General features: G+C 42.3%; 1 long non-coding RNA gene across 1 annotated transcript; it reads left to right on the top strand.

The window, feature by feature from the left end:
• On the top strand, positions 1,417–4,329 carry LOC106509044. Its single transcript, XR_001306251.2, has 4 exons — positions 1,417–1,820; positions 2,691–2,758; positions 3,525–3,615; positions 3,811–4,329. It is a non-coding gene; the product is annotated as an uncharacterized LOC106509044 (long non-coding RNA).

The following is a 17,094-nucleotide window of genomic DNA, read 5'->3' on the forward strand; positions in this document are numbered from 1 at the left end:
TCTACTGTGTGGAAACATTTAAAAAAAAAAATTCCATTGTGATGCAGCAGAAACGAATCTGACTAGTAACCATGAGATTGAAACAGGTTCCATCCCTGGCCTCACTCCATGAGTGATCTGGTATTGCCATGAGCTGTGGTGTAGGTCGCAGCTGTGGCTCGGATCCTGCATTGCTATGGCTGTGGTGTAGGCGGGCAGCTGTAGCTCCGATTTGACCCCTAGCCTGGGAACCACCCTATGCTGAGGGTATGGCCCTAAAAAGCAAAAAAAAAAAAAAAAAATAAATAAATAAATAAATAAAACAAACAAAAATTTAATGATTGGGAAACAGAAGAGACAGAAAGGTGAGTCCCAGTATCCACACCCTCATAATTATTATGAGACGGCTTGGACCCAGATCCCAGGGTATAACGAAGATGAACTCTAATAAAATCTATGAGGTTTCCAAAACAGTGCACTGTAACCTACTTGTAAACACACAGCAGATGCTCAGTAATCACTGCACTAGTAAATACACATGTCCTTTTCCAAATGGAAACTAACTCAGATGTTACACCTTTGTTAGCCTTCTGTAAACTTTAAAGATCACTGCCAAACTTGTCATCTTTCAAGATGCTGGTGGTGGTCTTTGAGATAAGGCCAGTAGTGGTGGGGTTTTTTTTGTTGTTGTTGCTTCTGTCTTTTTAGGGCTGCATATGGAGTTTCCCAGGGTAGAGGTCAAATCAGAGCTGTAGCCACCAGCCTACGCCAGAGCCACAGCAAGGCGGGATCCGAGCTGCGTATGCGACCTACACCACAGCTCATGGCAACGTCAGATCCATAACCCACTGAGCAAGGCCAAGATGGAACCTGCATCCTCAGGGATGCAAGTCGGATTGGTTAACTGCTGGGCCACGATGGGAACTCCCCAGTAGTGGTTTTGAGATAAGGCCAATACAAGGGGCTGTGGTGTATTTTGCCTGCTTTCTCTAGTGTAGTGCTCCTAAAAACAGGTCTTGGGGAGTAGCAGCAGCACAAGGAAGGAACCTGCCAAAAACACCAATCCACAGGTCTCATGCCAAACCTGCAGAATCACGGTTTCTTCTGTGGGTTCTGGAAAGCCTTGGATGCATATTCAAGTTTGAGAGGCAAGGCTTACAGAAGTGCTTATCAGCCTACTCTTACAATGAAGATAACATGGCAAGTTTTAATAACTGTGATCACCTGTGACCTCCCTCACAGAGTGGGTCTATTGGCCTGGGTGAGAGCACATTTTGTTTAAATGAAGTATACTTGACATACAATGTATTTTCAGGTTAACCCAATTTATATAGATTACAAATAAATTTGTTTTAATCACATTCCTTGGGCAATTCCAGGTGAAATCAGTGTTAAGAAAGAGCATTCTCAGATATTCTTGTGGTGTGAGAGGTGAATCCAACCTTCAGTCAAGGAAAGGAAATAGAGTCTGTGTGGGAGGGTCAGGTCTGTGCAACACATATTCCCCACGGCTGGAGAAGAATTAGTGATTGACTGTGGGATGGAAAGACCTGTGAAAACAGGGCAGGGAAAAATCACTTTTTGGTCTCGGAACTCAGCTTTGGCGCGCTCACGTTTGGTGTCGGAGCTCATTTCTTTTCTGAAACTGGGATGTGATAAAGGATGGGGATCCTGGCCTTTCTGCATTGCAAGGTTCTTTCTGCCTCCAAGTGTGGGGGTAGCAAGCAAAGGGGCTGTGCTGATGCCTTCAAAGATGTACAGGTGTGATTTCTCTACATAATATTGCCTGAGAAAGAGACCTAGACATGGCGGAGGAAGAGGAAGAAACGGCGGGTTCTCAGGTAAGGGTGGTGACCTGGGTCAGTACTCTTGTGCCCATTTCTGGTGGAAACCCTGAGTATTTAGAACTTGCAAACCTTTACTTCCCTGCTTCTGGTGGTCCTGCCTAACAAGTCTGTTTTCAACTACATTATTTTCCTGTTGATAGTCATGGTTAGAGCTTTAGGATATTCCTCTCTTATAGCCAGGCGCCTTCTCTCCATTCTTTCCACCCAGGCTCCCCCACAGCATGAAGAATACCCACTGTGAATTACTGATGTGCAGATGTTGAAAGTGTTCCCTTTTTGTCAGATCAACTTGGGGATATGTGGATACACAAGATTCCCACTCATTGTGGACTGGGTCCTGGGATATCAGTGAGGAAGGAGGAAAAAGTAATACCTAGGCCCTATCTGGATGCAGCATTAGTCTGTGTAGACAAGGACTATGAAAATGCATCAGTAAAGCAGATGACTCTATGGCCCAGAATGACTCAAACTTTTGAAAAAGGAACAGAGCTCTCAGTTGCCTCAAGGAGAGATTTATTATTTAAAATACACAGGAGTATAGGATATGAATGTTCTGCGGGGTTTAAATGTGCTTAATCCTGTTCTCATGATTATACTGTTTTTTGGGTTTAGGGTTTTTTGCAAAACTATCTCAGCAATGATAATGAGTCCTTGCATGGGGCAGCTGATAGCAATTTGTCCCAATACAGCTGATGTTAATTCTGTTTACTTGGTTTGGGGGCCATCTGCCAGACTCCTCAACTGAAGAGCTAATACTTTTCCAATTATTATTAATAGGATCTTAGAGGGATTTAGAGAGAGAAATACATAAACCATCGCATTTAATCTGAAAACTCCATCTACTTCATTTCCCTTTCCTTGTAGAGTGCTCTGGACAATGATGGCTCGCCCCTTGTTCAGTGGGAATACAGGCTTTTGTTAGCAAATGTTCTGTAAGTTTCTTTATTATTCCACTCTCTCTTCTTTATTATTTTTTGTATCTTCAGGAAAAGAAAACAAGAGTCCCATAGTAAATGTTCAAGTATCTTTAAAACGATATAACATATAATTAGCACAAAGGAGAAATGAAATCATTTCAAGGAAATGGGGGTTTGTTGATGCAAAGTAAATCTTCAAGATTGTTCATCTTGTCCTCATTTCTTGAGTTGATCTGTATTTTTCACTCTAGATCAGTGATAATTCTGGATATTCATAAATGAAACAAAATACTGTTGCCCACATCTAAAAATCAGATATCTATTCCTTAATTTTTATAGAAAAGTGCTTGAAAGTAGATTTAAGGATCTGCAAATTAGAAATGATTCCTAAGTATTTTAAAGGGGTTGTCACGGAGTTCCCCTCGTGGCTCAGCAGAAATGAATCTGATTAGCATCCATGAGGACACAGGTTTAATCCCTGACCTTGCTCAGTGGGTTAAGGAACCAGCATTGCCGTGAGCTGCAGTGTAGGTCTCAGACGTGGCTCAGATCCTGAGTGGCTGTGGCTGTGGTGTAAGCTGGCAGCTACAGCTCCAATTCGACCCCTAGCCTGGGAACATTCATATGCCTCAGTGCAGCCCCAAAAAAGGGGTGCTGTCAGGATATACCATTAGGTGAAATAAGTTTCTATTATAGTGTCCTTTTTTCTCTACTGAGCACAGTACTGTTTTGGAAATTGTAAAATACCTGGGATGAGTCATGTTCCTTTATTTAATCACAGGTCTTGCTTTCTCTAAGCTGAATATGGTCCCTTTTTTGAGCAAAGAGCCCTATAGGATGTGAAGCAAAGGAGATAACAGTCATACACCCAGGTAGGTGGGAATGAATGAAGCAGATAGCACAGGTGTGGATGTCCAAAGGTGAAGGAGGAAGCTAGGCTTTACAATGTTGTTTGGGAAGCTCTGCTACAATAGAAATTATTTTGAGAAGCCTAGGTTGATGTCTTTTGCTGCCACAAATGTACATCTCCTGCCCCACTCATATCATGCTTCTAAATTCTCTTTAAGGGTCTCTGCTCCAGTAATCTTCCGTGGCAGTCAGAGTGAGAGAAAAGGCTTCCCCATGGCTAGTAAGTGTCTATGTGTTCTGACTCTTCTTCTACTGCTTATGGGAGCCTGGGAAAATCTGTGCACATACAACGTTCCTTTTTGTCATTCATGTGAGTTTCTCCTCCCTTAACCTTTGGAGGCACTTGTCTCCTAGACACTTACACACTCCACTGGGGATGTGAGGTAGACTGACCCTCCCACAGTCAGATCTACCTAAAGCAGACTTGTCCATAGACCAGACCTGGTACTAGGTACTTAGAAATGAATCTGGGAGGCTTACAGTCTTTACCCAGGCCTCAGGATAGAACAACCTGGGCTACTTCATTAAGGTATAATTGATCTGGGCCCTGCTAAAGAGTCACTGACAGAATCTATGGGGGTGGGGCACAGGCAATGATAGCTCTTAAAAACACAGAGATGGGAGTTCCCATTGTGACTCAGCGGAAACGAATCCATCTAGGAACCATGAGGTTTTGGTGGGTTCAATCCCTGGGCTCGATTGGTGTGTTAAGGATCTGGCATTGCCGTGAGCTGTGGTGTAGATTGCAGATGCAGCTCAGATCCCTCATTGCTGTGGTGTAGGCTGGTGGCTACAGCTCCAATTAGACCCCTACCCTGGGAAACTAAATATGCTGCAGGTGTGGCCTTGGAAAACGCAAAAAGACAAAAATAAAACAAAACACACAAAACACAGAGATGAACCTGATGGGGCATTGAGACTGAAAATGACTTTGGTGAACATTGCTCATCAAAATTTCACATCTAGATAGGGAGGACAAGATGGCGGAGGAGTAGGGGGACACGCTCGCCCTCTCCCACAAACACAACAAAAAAGCACATCTACAGAATAAATGACTCACACAGAACAGCAACCAATCGCTGGCAGAGGAACCTAAACTCCAATAACAGCAAGAAGTTCGTGACATTACTAGGCAGAAAGGGAGAAAAGAGGAGAGTGAGAGAAGGTGAATCTGAGCGGGACCGGCGCTCCTGAAAGGGAACTGCAGAGGAGAAAGGGATCCCGCACCCTGGAAAGTCACCTACCAGGCGAAAGATCAAACGAACTGGAGGAATCTCCAGATGCAGAGAAGAGTGTAGCAGTAAGTTGGAGTACGGAAAAGCCGATCAAGAACCCAACGGACCATCTGAACTATGGGCACAGTCACCAAAAATTGAGATGCCTGGGTGGGGGCTGGGCACCGAGACCTCGCCTCCGAAGGTTAGTCCCCGAGAGGGGGCCGGGGGACGCCTGGGCGGCGGGGGGGGGGTGCTGGGCACCGAGACCTCGGCTCCAGAGATTAGTCCCCGGGCTAGGGGGGCGGGGCAGAGCGGAAACTGCTTGGGAGGTCTAGAAACCATTTGACGGGGCAGAGACTGCCTGGGAGACTAGAAAACAAAGCTGTCGCAGAGGAAGGGAGCAATACTCTAGGGGCGGGGAAGTGGAAAGCCGCATCAGAGGGAACCTGGGAGAAGAGCCTTGTCTGCGCCCGTGCTGGGGAGGGAAGAGAAGAAGGGGTGGGTCCCCATAGAATACCCCCCATGCCACAACAAGCTTACAGGCCCGCTAGCTAGCTGAAATCTGTGCTTCCCAGTGCATCCCCTCCCCCCACCCCCGCCATGCCCTACGCTCTCACGGACCTGGGGCTGCCTGCCATCCAGGAGGGCTGGCCTCAACAATTGCCTGAAGCTACCACCGCAGGGGCTGTCCCTGCACAGGCCTGCTTGCCCTTTGGAGGGGCTACACTTCCGCAGAGCAGCACCAAACACCACCAGCCCCCGAGAAAAGGCCTGCAGCCCAGAAAAGCTAGAACAGGCTTAGCCAGGCTGTGAATAGATCTGCCTAATTCTCGGACGGTTTTTCTGAGATGGGTTGCCCCGGGGAGGAGCCTCTTGGGTTTCCAACGGCCCTGCTACCCACCCAAGCCCCAAGGGGATGCTCTAGTGCACCAGCTGCATAGGACTGCCAGCTCCAGGCAGGACCCCCTGCAGCCCAGAAAAGCTGCAACAAGCCTGGCCGAGTCGGGAAAAGATCTCAGATGGTTTTCTGAGTTGGGCTGCCCTGGGGAGGAGCCTCTTGGGTCTCCAATGGCCCTGCCACCCCAGGGGGTGCCCCACTCCCGTGAAATAACTGCTCAGCATCACCAGCCCCCTGGAAGAGCCCCTGCAGCCCAGAAAAGCTGCAACAAGCTTGGCCAGACTGTGAAAAGATCCGCTTACATTCTCAGGCCGTCCTTCTGAGTTGGGCTGCCCTAGGGAAGAGCATCTTAGGTTCTCAGTGACCCAGATAGCTGCTCCAGCCCCCAGGGGGTGATGCACCCCTGAAGAGCAGCTGCCCAACACCGCCAAACCCCTGCAAGAACCCCACAGCCTAAAAACACCAGAGCAAGCTCTGCATGACCAAGTGAAATCTGCTACCATCGTGGTGTGGACCTCCCAGTCCTGTCTGCCCTCAGGAAGCCCTCCTTTGCTTCAAAGAAACACTGTTAGCCCCATCAACACTCCAGAAAAGCCACACTGCCTCAAAAAAGATTGACCAACAATGCCAGCCCTCAGGAAAAATTCCACGGCAGTGACAAGGCAAACACTGCCCGATAACAGAGACTACAACTCCCTCAGGAGAAAGAAAACAACAAGCAAGATGAAGAAGCTGAGAAACCACCCCCAGTCAAACCAACAGGAGAACTCACCTAAAACAGCCAACAATGAAACAGATCTCTGCAGTCTGACAGACCTGGAGTTCAAAAGAGAAATAGTGAAAATACTGAAGGAATTAACAGAAGATATGAACAGTAATGCAGATACCCTCAGAAAGGAACTAGAAAAGATAAGGAGGAGCCAAGAAAAACTAGAACATTCATTTGCAGAGATGCAAACTGAACTAGGGGCAGTAAAAACCAGAATGAATAATGCAGAAGAACGAATCAGTGATATGGAAGATAGAATAATGGAAATCACTCAATCCGGTCAGCAGACAGAAAACCAAATCAAAAAACTGGAAAGCAATATGAGACCTATGGGATAATATAACGCGGGCCAATCTACGCATAATAGGAATTCCAGAAGGAGTAGAAAAAGATAAGGGGATGGAAAATATATTTGAAGAAATTATCGCTGGAAACTTCCCAAATCTAAAGGATACTGGATTCAAGATACAAGAAGCACAGAGGGCCCCAAACAAACTGAACCCAAACAGACCCACACGAAGACACATCATAATAAAAATGGCAAAAGTTAGTGATAAAGAGAGGATCCTAAAGGCAGCAAGAGAAAAACAGAATGTTACCTACAAGGGAACCCCCATAAGAATATCAGCTGATTTCTCTACAGAAACACTACAGGCCAGGAGGGAATGGCAAGAGATATTTAAAGTGCTCAAAGGAAAAAATATGCAACCTAGAATACTCTATCCAGCAAGAATATCATTTAAAATAGAAGGGGAAATAAAAATTTTTTCCAACAAACAAAAACTTAAAGAATACAGCAACACAAAACCCAGGTTAAAGGAAATATTGAAAGGGCTTCTCTAAACCAAAAAGAAAGGAAGGAAAGGGAAGAAAAAAGAAAAGAAAATTAAAAAAAAAGAAGAAGAGGAAGAACTAGGACTGAGGAAACCGCAATCAGAGAGCAGTCACTCAAATAAGCCAGCATATAGATTTAATCATGAACATGCTTCAAACAAAATAAAATTAAAAAGAAAAAAATCAAAAAGAGTCATCAAAACCATAAAATGTGGGCAAGGGATGTTAGGAAGGAAATAACCCTTTTTGTTTGTATGTATGTCTCTTTTCTTAATTTTAATATAGTAATGAAGTGTTTGAACTTACAGGACCATCAGGTTAAAACACACAATTATGGGAAGGGGTTAGCATACTTAAAAAACAGGGAAACCACAAGCCAAAACCAAATATTGCATTTGCAAAAAATGAGAAAAAAAAATACACTCAAGCAGATAATAACAGGAGACCATCCAACCAAAAAAAAAAAAAAAAGGAAGAATGGAGAACCATAGAATCAACTGGAACACGAGGTTCAAATGGCAATAAATAATCATCTATCAATTATCACCTTAAATGTCAATGGACTGAACGCCCCAATCAAAAGACACAGAGTGGCTGAGTGGATAAAAAGGCAAAAACCTTCAATATGCTGCCTACAAGAAACTCACCTTAGGACAAAAGACACGTATAGATTGAAAGTGAAAGCATGGCGAAAAATATTTCACGCCAATAGACATGACAGAAAAGCAGGAGTTGCAACGCTCATATCAGACAAAATAGACTTTAAAACAAAAGACATAAAGAAAGACAAAGAAGGACACTACTTAATGATTAAGAGATCCATCCAAGGAGAGGATGTTACTATCATCAACATATATGCCCCAAATATAGGAGCACCCAGATACATACAACAAATATTAACACACATAAAGGGAGATATTGATGAGAATACAATCATAGTAGGAGACCTAAATATCCCCCTCACATCAATGGACAGATCCTCTAGACAGAAAACCAATAAAGCAACAGAGATCCTAAAGGAAACAATAGAAAAGTTAGACTTCATTGATATCTTCAGGACACTACATCCAAAAAAAGCAGAATACACATTCTTCTCAAATGCTCATGGAACATTCTCAAGAATCAACCACATATTGGGATACAAAGCAAATCTCAATAAATTTAGGAGCGTAGAAATTATTTCAAGTATCTTCTCTGACCACAATGCCATGAAATTAGAAACCAACCATGGGAAAAGGAAAGAGAAAAAACCTACTACATGGAGACTAAACAACATGCTACTAAAAAACCAATGGGTCAATGAGGAAATCAAGAAGGAAATTAAAAACTACCTTGAAACAAATGATAATGAAGACACAACCTCTCAAAATCTATGGGATGCTGTGAAAGCAGTGCTCAGAGGGAAATTTATAGCAATCCAGGCCTTTCTCAAAAAAGAAGAAAGATCCCAAATGGACAACTTAACCCTCCACCTAAACGAATTAGAAAAAGAAGAACAAAAAAGTCCTAAAGTCAGCAGAAGGAAGGAAATTATAAAGATCAAAGAAGAAATCAATCAAATAGAGACTCAAAAAACAATAGAGAAAATTAATAAAACCAAGAGCTGGTTCTTTGAAAAGGTGAACAAAATGGACAAACCCCTGGCCAGACTCACTAAAAAGAGGAGAGAATGAACCCAAATAAACACAATTATAAATGAAAAAGGAGAAATCACAACGGATACAGCAGAAATACAAAAAACCATAAGAGAATACTATGAACAACTGTATGGCAACAAGTTTGACCATCTGGAAGAAATGGACAATTTTCTAGAATCTTACAGCCTGCCAAAACTGAATCAAGCAGAAACAGACCAACTGAACAGACCAATCACTAGAAATGAAATTGAAGAGGTCATAAAATCACTCCCTACAAATAAAAGCCCAGGACCAGATGGCTTCACAGGTGAATTTTATCAAACATATAAAGAGGAATTGGTGCCCATCCTCCTTAAACTCTTTCAAAAGGTTGAAGAAGGAATACTCCCAAGACATTCTATGAGGCCACCATCACCCTCATTCCAAAACGAGACAGAGATACCACCAAAAAAGAAAACTATCGCCCAATATCATTGATGAATATAGATGCAAAAATTCTCAACAAAATCTTAGCCAACCGAATCCAACAACATATCAAAAAAATTATACACCATGACCAGGTTGGGTTCATCCCAGGTGCACAAGGATGGTTCAACATACGCAAATCAATCAGCATCATACACCACATTAACAAAAAAAAGTCAAAAATCATATGATCATCTCAATAGACGCAGAAAAAGCATCTGACAAAGTCCAACATCCATTCATGATCAAGACCCTCGCCAAAGTGGGTATAGAGGGAACATTCCTGAATATAATCAAAGCCGTTTATGATAAACCCACAGCAAATATAATCCTCAATGGGGAAAAACTGAAAGCCTTCTCACTCAAATCTGGAACAAGACAGGGATGCCCACTCTCACCACTGCTCTTCAACATAGTTTTGGAAGTCCTAGCCACAGCAATTAGACAAACAAAAGAAATCAAAGGCATCCATATAGGAAGAGAAGAGATCAAACTGTCACTGTATGCAGATGACATGATTCTATACCTAGAAAACCCTAAGGACTCAACCCCAAAACTCCTTGAACTGATTAATAAATTCAGCAAAGTAGCAGGATATAAGATTAACATTCAGAAGTCAGTTGCATTTCTGTATACCAGCAATGAAACATTAAAAAAGGAATACAAAAATACGATACCTTTTAAAATTGTACCACACAAAATCAAATACCTCGGAATACACCTGACCAAAGAGGTAAAGGACCTATATGCCGAGAACTATAAAACTTTAATCAAATAAATGAAAGAACATGTAAAGAAATGGAAAGATATTCCATGTTCCTGGATTGGAAAAATCAATATTGTGAAAATGGCCATCCTACCCAAAGCAATCTACAGATTCAATGCAATCCCTATCCAATTACCCAGGACATTTTTCACAGAACTAGAACAAACAATCCAAACATTTATATGGAACCACAAAAGACCCAGAATCACCAAAGCAATCCTGAGAAACAAAAACCAAGCAGGAGGCATAACTCTCCCAGACTTCAAGAAATACTACAAAGCCACAGTCATCAAAACAGTGTGGTGCTGGTATCAAAACAGACAGACAGACCAATGGAACAGAATAGAGAATCCGGAAATAAACCCTGACACCTATGGTCAATTAATCTTTGACAAGGGAGGCAAGAACATAAAATGGGAAAAGGAAAGTCTATTCAGCAAGCATTGCTGGGAAACCTGGACAGCTGCATGCAAAGCAATGAAACTAGAACACACCCTCACACCATGCACAAAAATAAACTCCAAATGGCTGAAAGACTTAAATATACGACAGGACACCATCAAACACCTAGAAGAAAACACAGGCAAAACACTCTCTGACATCAACATCATGAATATTTTCTCAGGACAGTCTCCCAAAGCAATAGAAACTAGAGCAAAAATAAACCCATGGGACCTCATCAAACTGAAAAGCTTTTGCACAGCAAAGGAAACCCAAAAGAAAACAAAAAGACAACTTACAGAATGGGAGAAAATAGTTTCAAATGATGCAACGGACAAGGGCTTAATCTCTAGAATATATAAGCAACTTATACAACTCAACAGCAAAAAAACCAATCAATCAATGGAAAAATGGGCAAAAGACCTGAATAGACATTTCTCCAAAGAAGATATACAGATGGCCAACAGACACATGAAAAAACGCTCAACATCGCTGATTATAAGAGAAATGCAAATCAAAACTACCATGAGATACCACCTCACACCAGTCAGAATGGCCATCATTAATAAATCCACAAATAACAAGTGCTGGAGGGGCTGTGGAGAAAAGGGAACCCTCCTGCACTGCTCGTGGGAATGTAAACTGGTACAGCCACTATGGAGAACAGTTTGGAGATACCTTAGAAATCTATACATAGAACTTCCATATGACCCCGCAATCCCACTCTTGGGCATCTATCCGGACAAAGCTCTACTTAAAAGAGACACTTGCACCCACATGTTCATTGCAGCACTCTTCACAATAGCCAGGACATGGAAACAATCCAAATGTCCATCGACAGATGATTGGATTCGGAAGAGGTGGTATATATACACAATGGAATACTACTCAGCCATAAAAAAGAATGACATAATGCCATTTGCAGCAACATGGATGGAACTAGAGACTCTCATCCTGAGTGAAATGAGTCAGAAAGACAAAGACAAATACCATATGATATCACTTATAACTGGAATCTAATATCCAGCACAAATGAACATCTCCTCAGAAAAGAAAATCATGGACTTGGAGAAGAGACTTGTGGTTGCCTGATGGGAAGGGGAGGGAGTGGGAGGGATCGGGAGCTTGGGCTTATCAGACACAACTTAGAATAGATTTACAAGGAGATCCTGCTGAATAGCATTGAGAACTTTGTCTAGATACTCATGTTGCAACAGAAGAAAGGGTGGGGGAAAAACTGTAATTGCAATGTATACATGTAAGGATAACCTGACCCCCTTGCTGTACAGTGGGAAAAAAAAATTCACATCTATACAAGTCACGTGTGGATCCCATTAAAAACAGATGCTGGAGGAGGAAAAAAAAAAAAAAACAAACAAGAGTTCTCATTGTGGTGCAGTGGAAAAGAATCCAACTAGTATCCATGAGGATGTGGGTTCAATCCTTGGCCTCGCTCAGTGGGTTAAGGATCTGGTGTTGCCGTGAGCTGTGGTGTAGGTCACAGACCCAGCTTGGATCCCATGTTGTTGTGGAGGGTGTATGTGTGTATGATTGGCAGCTATAGCTCTGATTTGACACGTAGCCTGGGAACTGCCATATGCTGCAGATGTGGCCCTAAAAAGAAAAAAAAAAAAAAAAGATAGATATATACTGTGCTCTACACTCTGACATTATGACTCTTCAAGTCTGGGATGAAGGTCATTGATTTGTACTTTGAGTAGCAACTGAAGTTGCTTCCCCCAGACCTTATTTCAAGTAGCATTAAGGCAGAGAGCTCAAGAACAGCATCTGAGTGCCTCATATACAGCCACCCTATCAGAGCACAAATCCTGCTTTTTCCCATTGAAGACCACTAGCACATTTGAAAAGATGACATTCTCTGCTTACTACTTGCAAATTGAGAGGTACTGGAGAAAGCAGTGTATCTGAGCAAGACCATATAGAGAAACAACATTGTTTCATTCATTAAAGGAATGTTTAGTAAGGATACAGGTATGTGAGGATGCACCTTGTTTAGGACACTGTACTAAGATGCTCACAGTATAAGAGTGAATTTTAACAATATGCTGGGAACGGGGTATTCTATGTTCATCTTTCCCAGGAGGATTTAGATGTGGAGCTTGCCTTTCTGGGAATAGAGATTATTTTTGTATTTTCTTGTCTCTTTTCCATTATCACTGATAAATATTGGATGTGATGACATGCACACACAAAGATGGAAGTGTAGGAGACAGGAAGGTAGATTAGAAGCTGAGGTGATTTTGATGGTTCATTCATTTGTATTGACGCATTTTGTTTATTTTTGGCTTTGAATCTGTGGACTATCAATGGACATCTCAGGAATGGAAGATGGGGTGCTACATGTTACTTTGGAAGCACTGTTTTAACCAGATAGGTAAAATTCACCCCCCAGATTTCAAGTTCTTTCTTTGTTCTCCTTTATCTGTCTGAGCATCAAAAATTGTGAATACCAGATCCATGCACAAAGGAGGCAGAATTTCCAAGAACTCTGGTCTCTGAGCTGCCCTGAAAAGGATGACGAAGGTATGGGGTGGAGCCATGGCAGGACATTGTTGGGGGTTGTTTAAATGGTTGTTTTAATCAGAATCTGAACTACATTCACTATGAGGCTCTACAGGTCTGTTGTTAGAAGAGGGACTATGTTCCGGGAGGACGTTCTAGAGCCAGCAGAGCTATTCCTACAATGTTAAGCCAGAAGTATGAAACAGGAATCTGTGGCATCAGATGGCTGCTCTATAGGTGGAACTGATGGGTGCCTTATGTGTTTATATCACCCAGAGTGACTCTGGGTGGCCAGTCCCTGATTCCAGTCTGCTCTTAGGTATGTGTACTGTTAGAAGGACTAGATTCAAGCTCTTATGTTTTTTACCTGCATTCCCTGTGCATGCCTGTGTGAACAATTGGGCTAAAGAAAAGGCCAAAATGGAGTTCCCGTCATGGTGCAGTGGAAACAAATCTGGCTAGCATCCATGAAGCACTGTTGGAAGCACTGTTTTAACCAGTAATCCCTGGCCTCACTCACTGGGTTAAGGGTCCAGCATTGCCATGACTGTGGTGTAGATCGCAGACATGGCTTGGATCCCACATGGCTATGGTGGAGGCTAGCGACTACAGCTCTGATTCGACCCCTAGCATGGGAACCTCCATGTACTGCAAGTATGGCCCTAAAAAGAAAAAACAAAACAACCAAAAAAGCCCTAGGGGTAACAACACAGGTCAGAGGGAGAACTGGTCTGTGCTACATACTGTGGTACCAGCTTGCATGTACTGTGAACTCACCTGTGAAATGGGATTCAAGGCTGGTGATGTGAACCCCAGGGCTGGTGAGGGAGGAGCCTGTGACTGGATGCTTTGGCCCTGAGAAGGGCTGGTGTTGCCAGAGTCCTCTGGGCACTGTTCAATGGTGGAAAACTCTGATAGCAAAGGCAGTGTGGTCTTACTATCAAGACTGAAGTCTGGTCAAGTGAGAGCATAGCTGTGCTGGTGTGTTGTTGGCAGGAGTGGGTGGGGGCAGGGAAAAGTGGGAAGAGACCTCACATTGAGTCCTCAGTCCAAGCTGCACCTGAGTGAGGTGTTTAGGGACTAGCTGACGAAAGTGCTCTAAATGAAAGGTGGCACTATGTGGTATTAATAGATAAACTTAGGCACATTCAAATTTTCAAGAGTTAATTGAGCATACCTCTACTCAGTTCTACCAGCCTCAACTCAAAGTGGTTGGGAACAGTTTATCTGCAGGAACTAGGGGAGAGGTTTTTCTAGAAAAGACACCACATCAAAACAAGGGTAGTATTTGATTGTATCTTAACCAGTCACCTTGTTTTGGGAAAGCCTAGTTGACTTTGTGTGGTTGGGTTCTTAATTTATTTTCTCAGATTAAAGTGCCTTGACTCAAGATTAAGTTGCGTTTGCTTAAATAGGCTACCAAAGCATTAGAGTCACGTCAGCCTACTGGCCTCCTAGTGTAATTACTTTTAACACTGGAAACTCTTTCATCCATTTGGAAGGTAATTTAGCAATTGTCCACTTAATATAGAAATGCACAGCCATGTTGATTCAACAATTTCATGTCCCAGAACCACCAAGATAAGCCACATGTGTACAAATCAAAGATCCACATTCTGTGATAGCAGGAGAAAAACGCATGCAAATAGGTAAATGCATAACCAGGGTGTGTTTTAGTAAATCATTTTATTCATGGTTATCTTGGAATTTGATATTGTTTGTTTAGAAATGCAGGAGACCCATTTCTATTGGTGTGAAAAACATCTTCACATATCATTGGTTAGGGAAAGCAATTTGATTCGCAGAAAATTTGATTTGACAAATGCACATGTAAATACTGAACCATATACATAATATTTTAGTTTTTGTGCATATGTGGATGTATATCATACAAATTCAAGTGTAGTTTAATTTACACATGGAAATTGCATAGCAAGGAGGCTATATTTGGAACTGATGATGTTACATCTGAAGATAAAACTTCTAGTCTTTTTTTTTTCTTTTTTCTTTTGGCCACACCCATGGCATGCAGAAGTTCCCAGGCCAGGCATCAAGCCCATGCCACAGCAGCAACCCAGGCTTCTGCAGTGACAATGCTGGATCCTTAACCCTCTGTGCCACAAGGGAACTCCAGGAGATAAAACTTGTATTTATCCAGGAGTGGTTAATGGGCATTTTTACTTGATTTTATTGTTTAAATATTTTACAATTTCATATTTTATTATCTTATAATTAAATTTGCCCCTATGCATAGATATTTTTTATCATGGTGATAACATTCAACTACACATTTGCCAGTTTAAACAAACATTCTAAATTTCATAAGTTAGAAATCCTATGGTCCTGACGTCTTTCTGTTTAGTCTTATAACGCCAAAAAATCAAGCGTTTCATGAGGCATATGTTTTTTAAAGTATAGTTGATTTACAAGGTTGTGCCAATTCCCTTTGTATAGCAGTGACTCAGTCATATATATATAAGCATTCATTTTTAATTTTTTTTTTTTTTGTCTTTTTGCTATTTCTTTGGGCCGCTCCTGCGGCATATGGAGGTTCCCAGGCTAGGGGTCGAATCGGAGCTGTAGCCACTGGCCTACGCCAGAGCCACAGCAACGCGGGATCCGAGCCGCATCTGCAACCTACACCACAGCTCACGGCAACGCCGGATCCTTAACCCACTAAGCAAGGGCAGGGACCGAACCCACAACCTCATGGTTCCTAGTCGGATTCATTAACCACTGCGCCATGAGGGGAACTCCAGCATTCATTTTTAAAATAATCTTTTCCATTATGGTTTATCCCAGGAGATTAGAATATAGTTCTCTGCCGTACAGTAGGACCTCATTGCTTATCCATTCTAAATGGAATTGTTTGCATCTAACCCCAAACTCTCCCTCCATCCCACTCCCTTCCTCCTCCCCCTTGACTAGTCCGTGCTCTATGTCTATGAATCTGTCTCTGTTTCACAGATAGGTTCATTTATGCCATATTTTAGATTCCACATATAAGCAATATTATATGGTATTTGTCCTCCTTCTGACTTACTTCACTTACTATGAGAATCTCTGTGTTGCTGTGAATGGCATTATTTTGTCCTTCTTATGGCTGAGTAGTATTCTGTTCTATATATGTACCACATCTTCTTAATCCATTCACCTGCTGATAGACATTTAGGTTGCTTCCATGTTTTGGCTATTTTTAATAGTGCTGCTATTATCTTTTTGAATTACAGTTTTGTCCAGATATATGCCCAGGCGTGGAACTGCTGGATTATATGGTAGTTCTATATTTAGTTTTCTGAGCAACTTCCATACTGTTCGCCATAGTTGTACCAACTTACATTCCCACCAACAGTGTAGGAGGGTTCCCTTTTCTCCACACCCTCTTCAGCACTTCTTATTGGTAGAGGCATAGGTTCTTATGCACAGCTTCCAGGGGAAAACCTACTTCTAGGACCATTCAGGTGCTAGGCAGAATCCATTTCATTATGGTGGTTTCCATGTGACCCCTCTATGGTCAGACTTTGAACCTCATGTCCCCAGAAGAGAAAAGAAATATGTCTGTTATTTTTTACTCATTTTTCTGTAATCCTTTATTGTGTATTCAATTGAAGACATCTCAAGTGTTTTATATAAAGTAAGATCTCAAATTAGAAACTGTTTACAATTAGATTATGCCTTGAGTGTAAATCATGGAATTGGTGAATAGGAGGAAAACTTAGTGACTATCAATATACCTGCTGCAAGTACCATCATCTCACCTCCATCCCTCTACTCCATCATTCTCCACTCCTCATTGTGACCTCAATCTCTCTGACTCAGTGACCTTTAGATATCTCTAGAACTAATTCTTCCTCTTCTAGGATTCCTTGTTGCTCTCCCATGTCCATCCTGT

The sequence above is a fragment of the Sus scrofa genome, chromosome 1 (genome assembly GCF_000003025.6).
Source record: "Sus scrofa isolate TJ Tabasco breed Duroc chromosome 1, Sscrofa11.1, whole genome shotgun sequence".
Taxonomy (NCBI): domain Eukaryota; kingdom Metazoa; phylum Chordata; class Mammalia; order Artiodactyla; family Suidae; genus Sus; species Sus scrofa.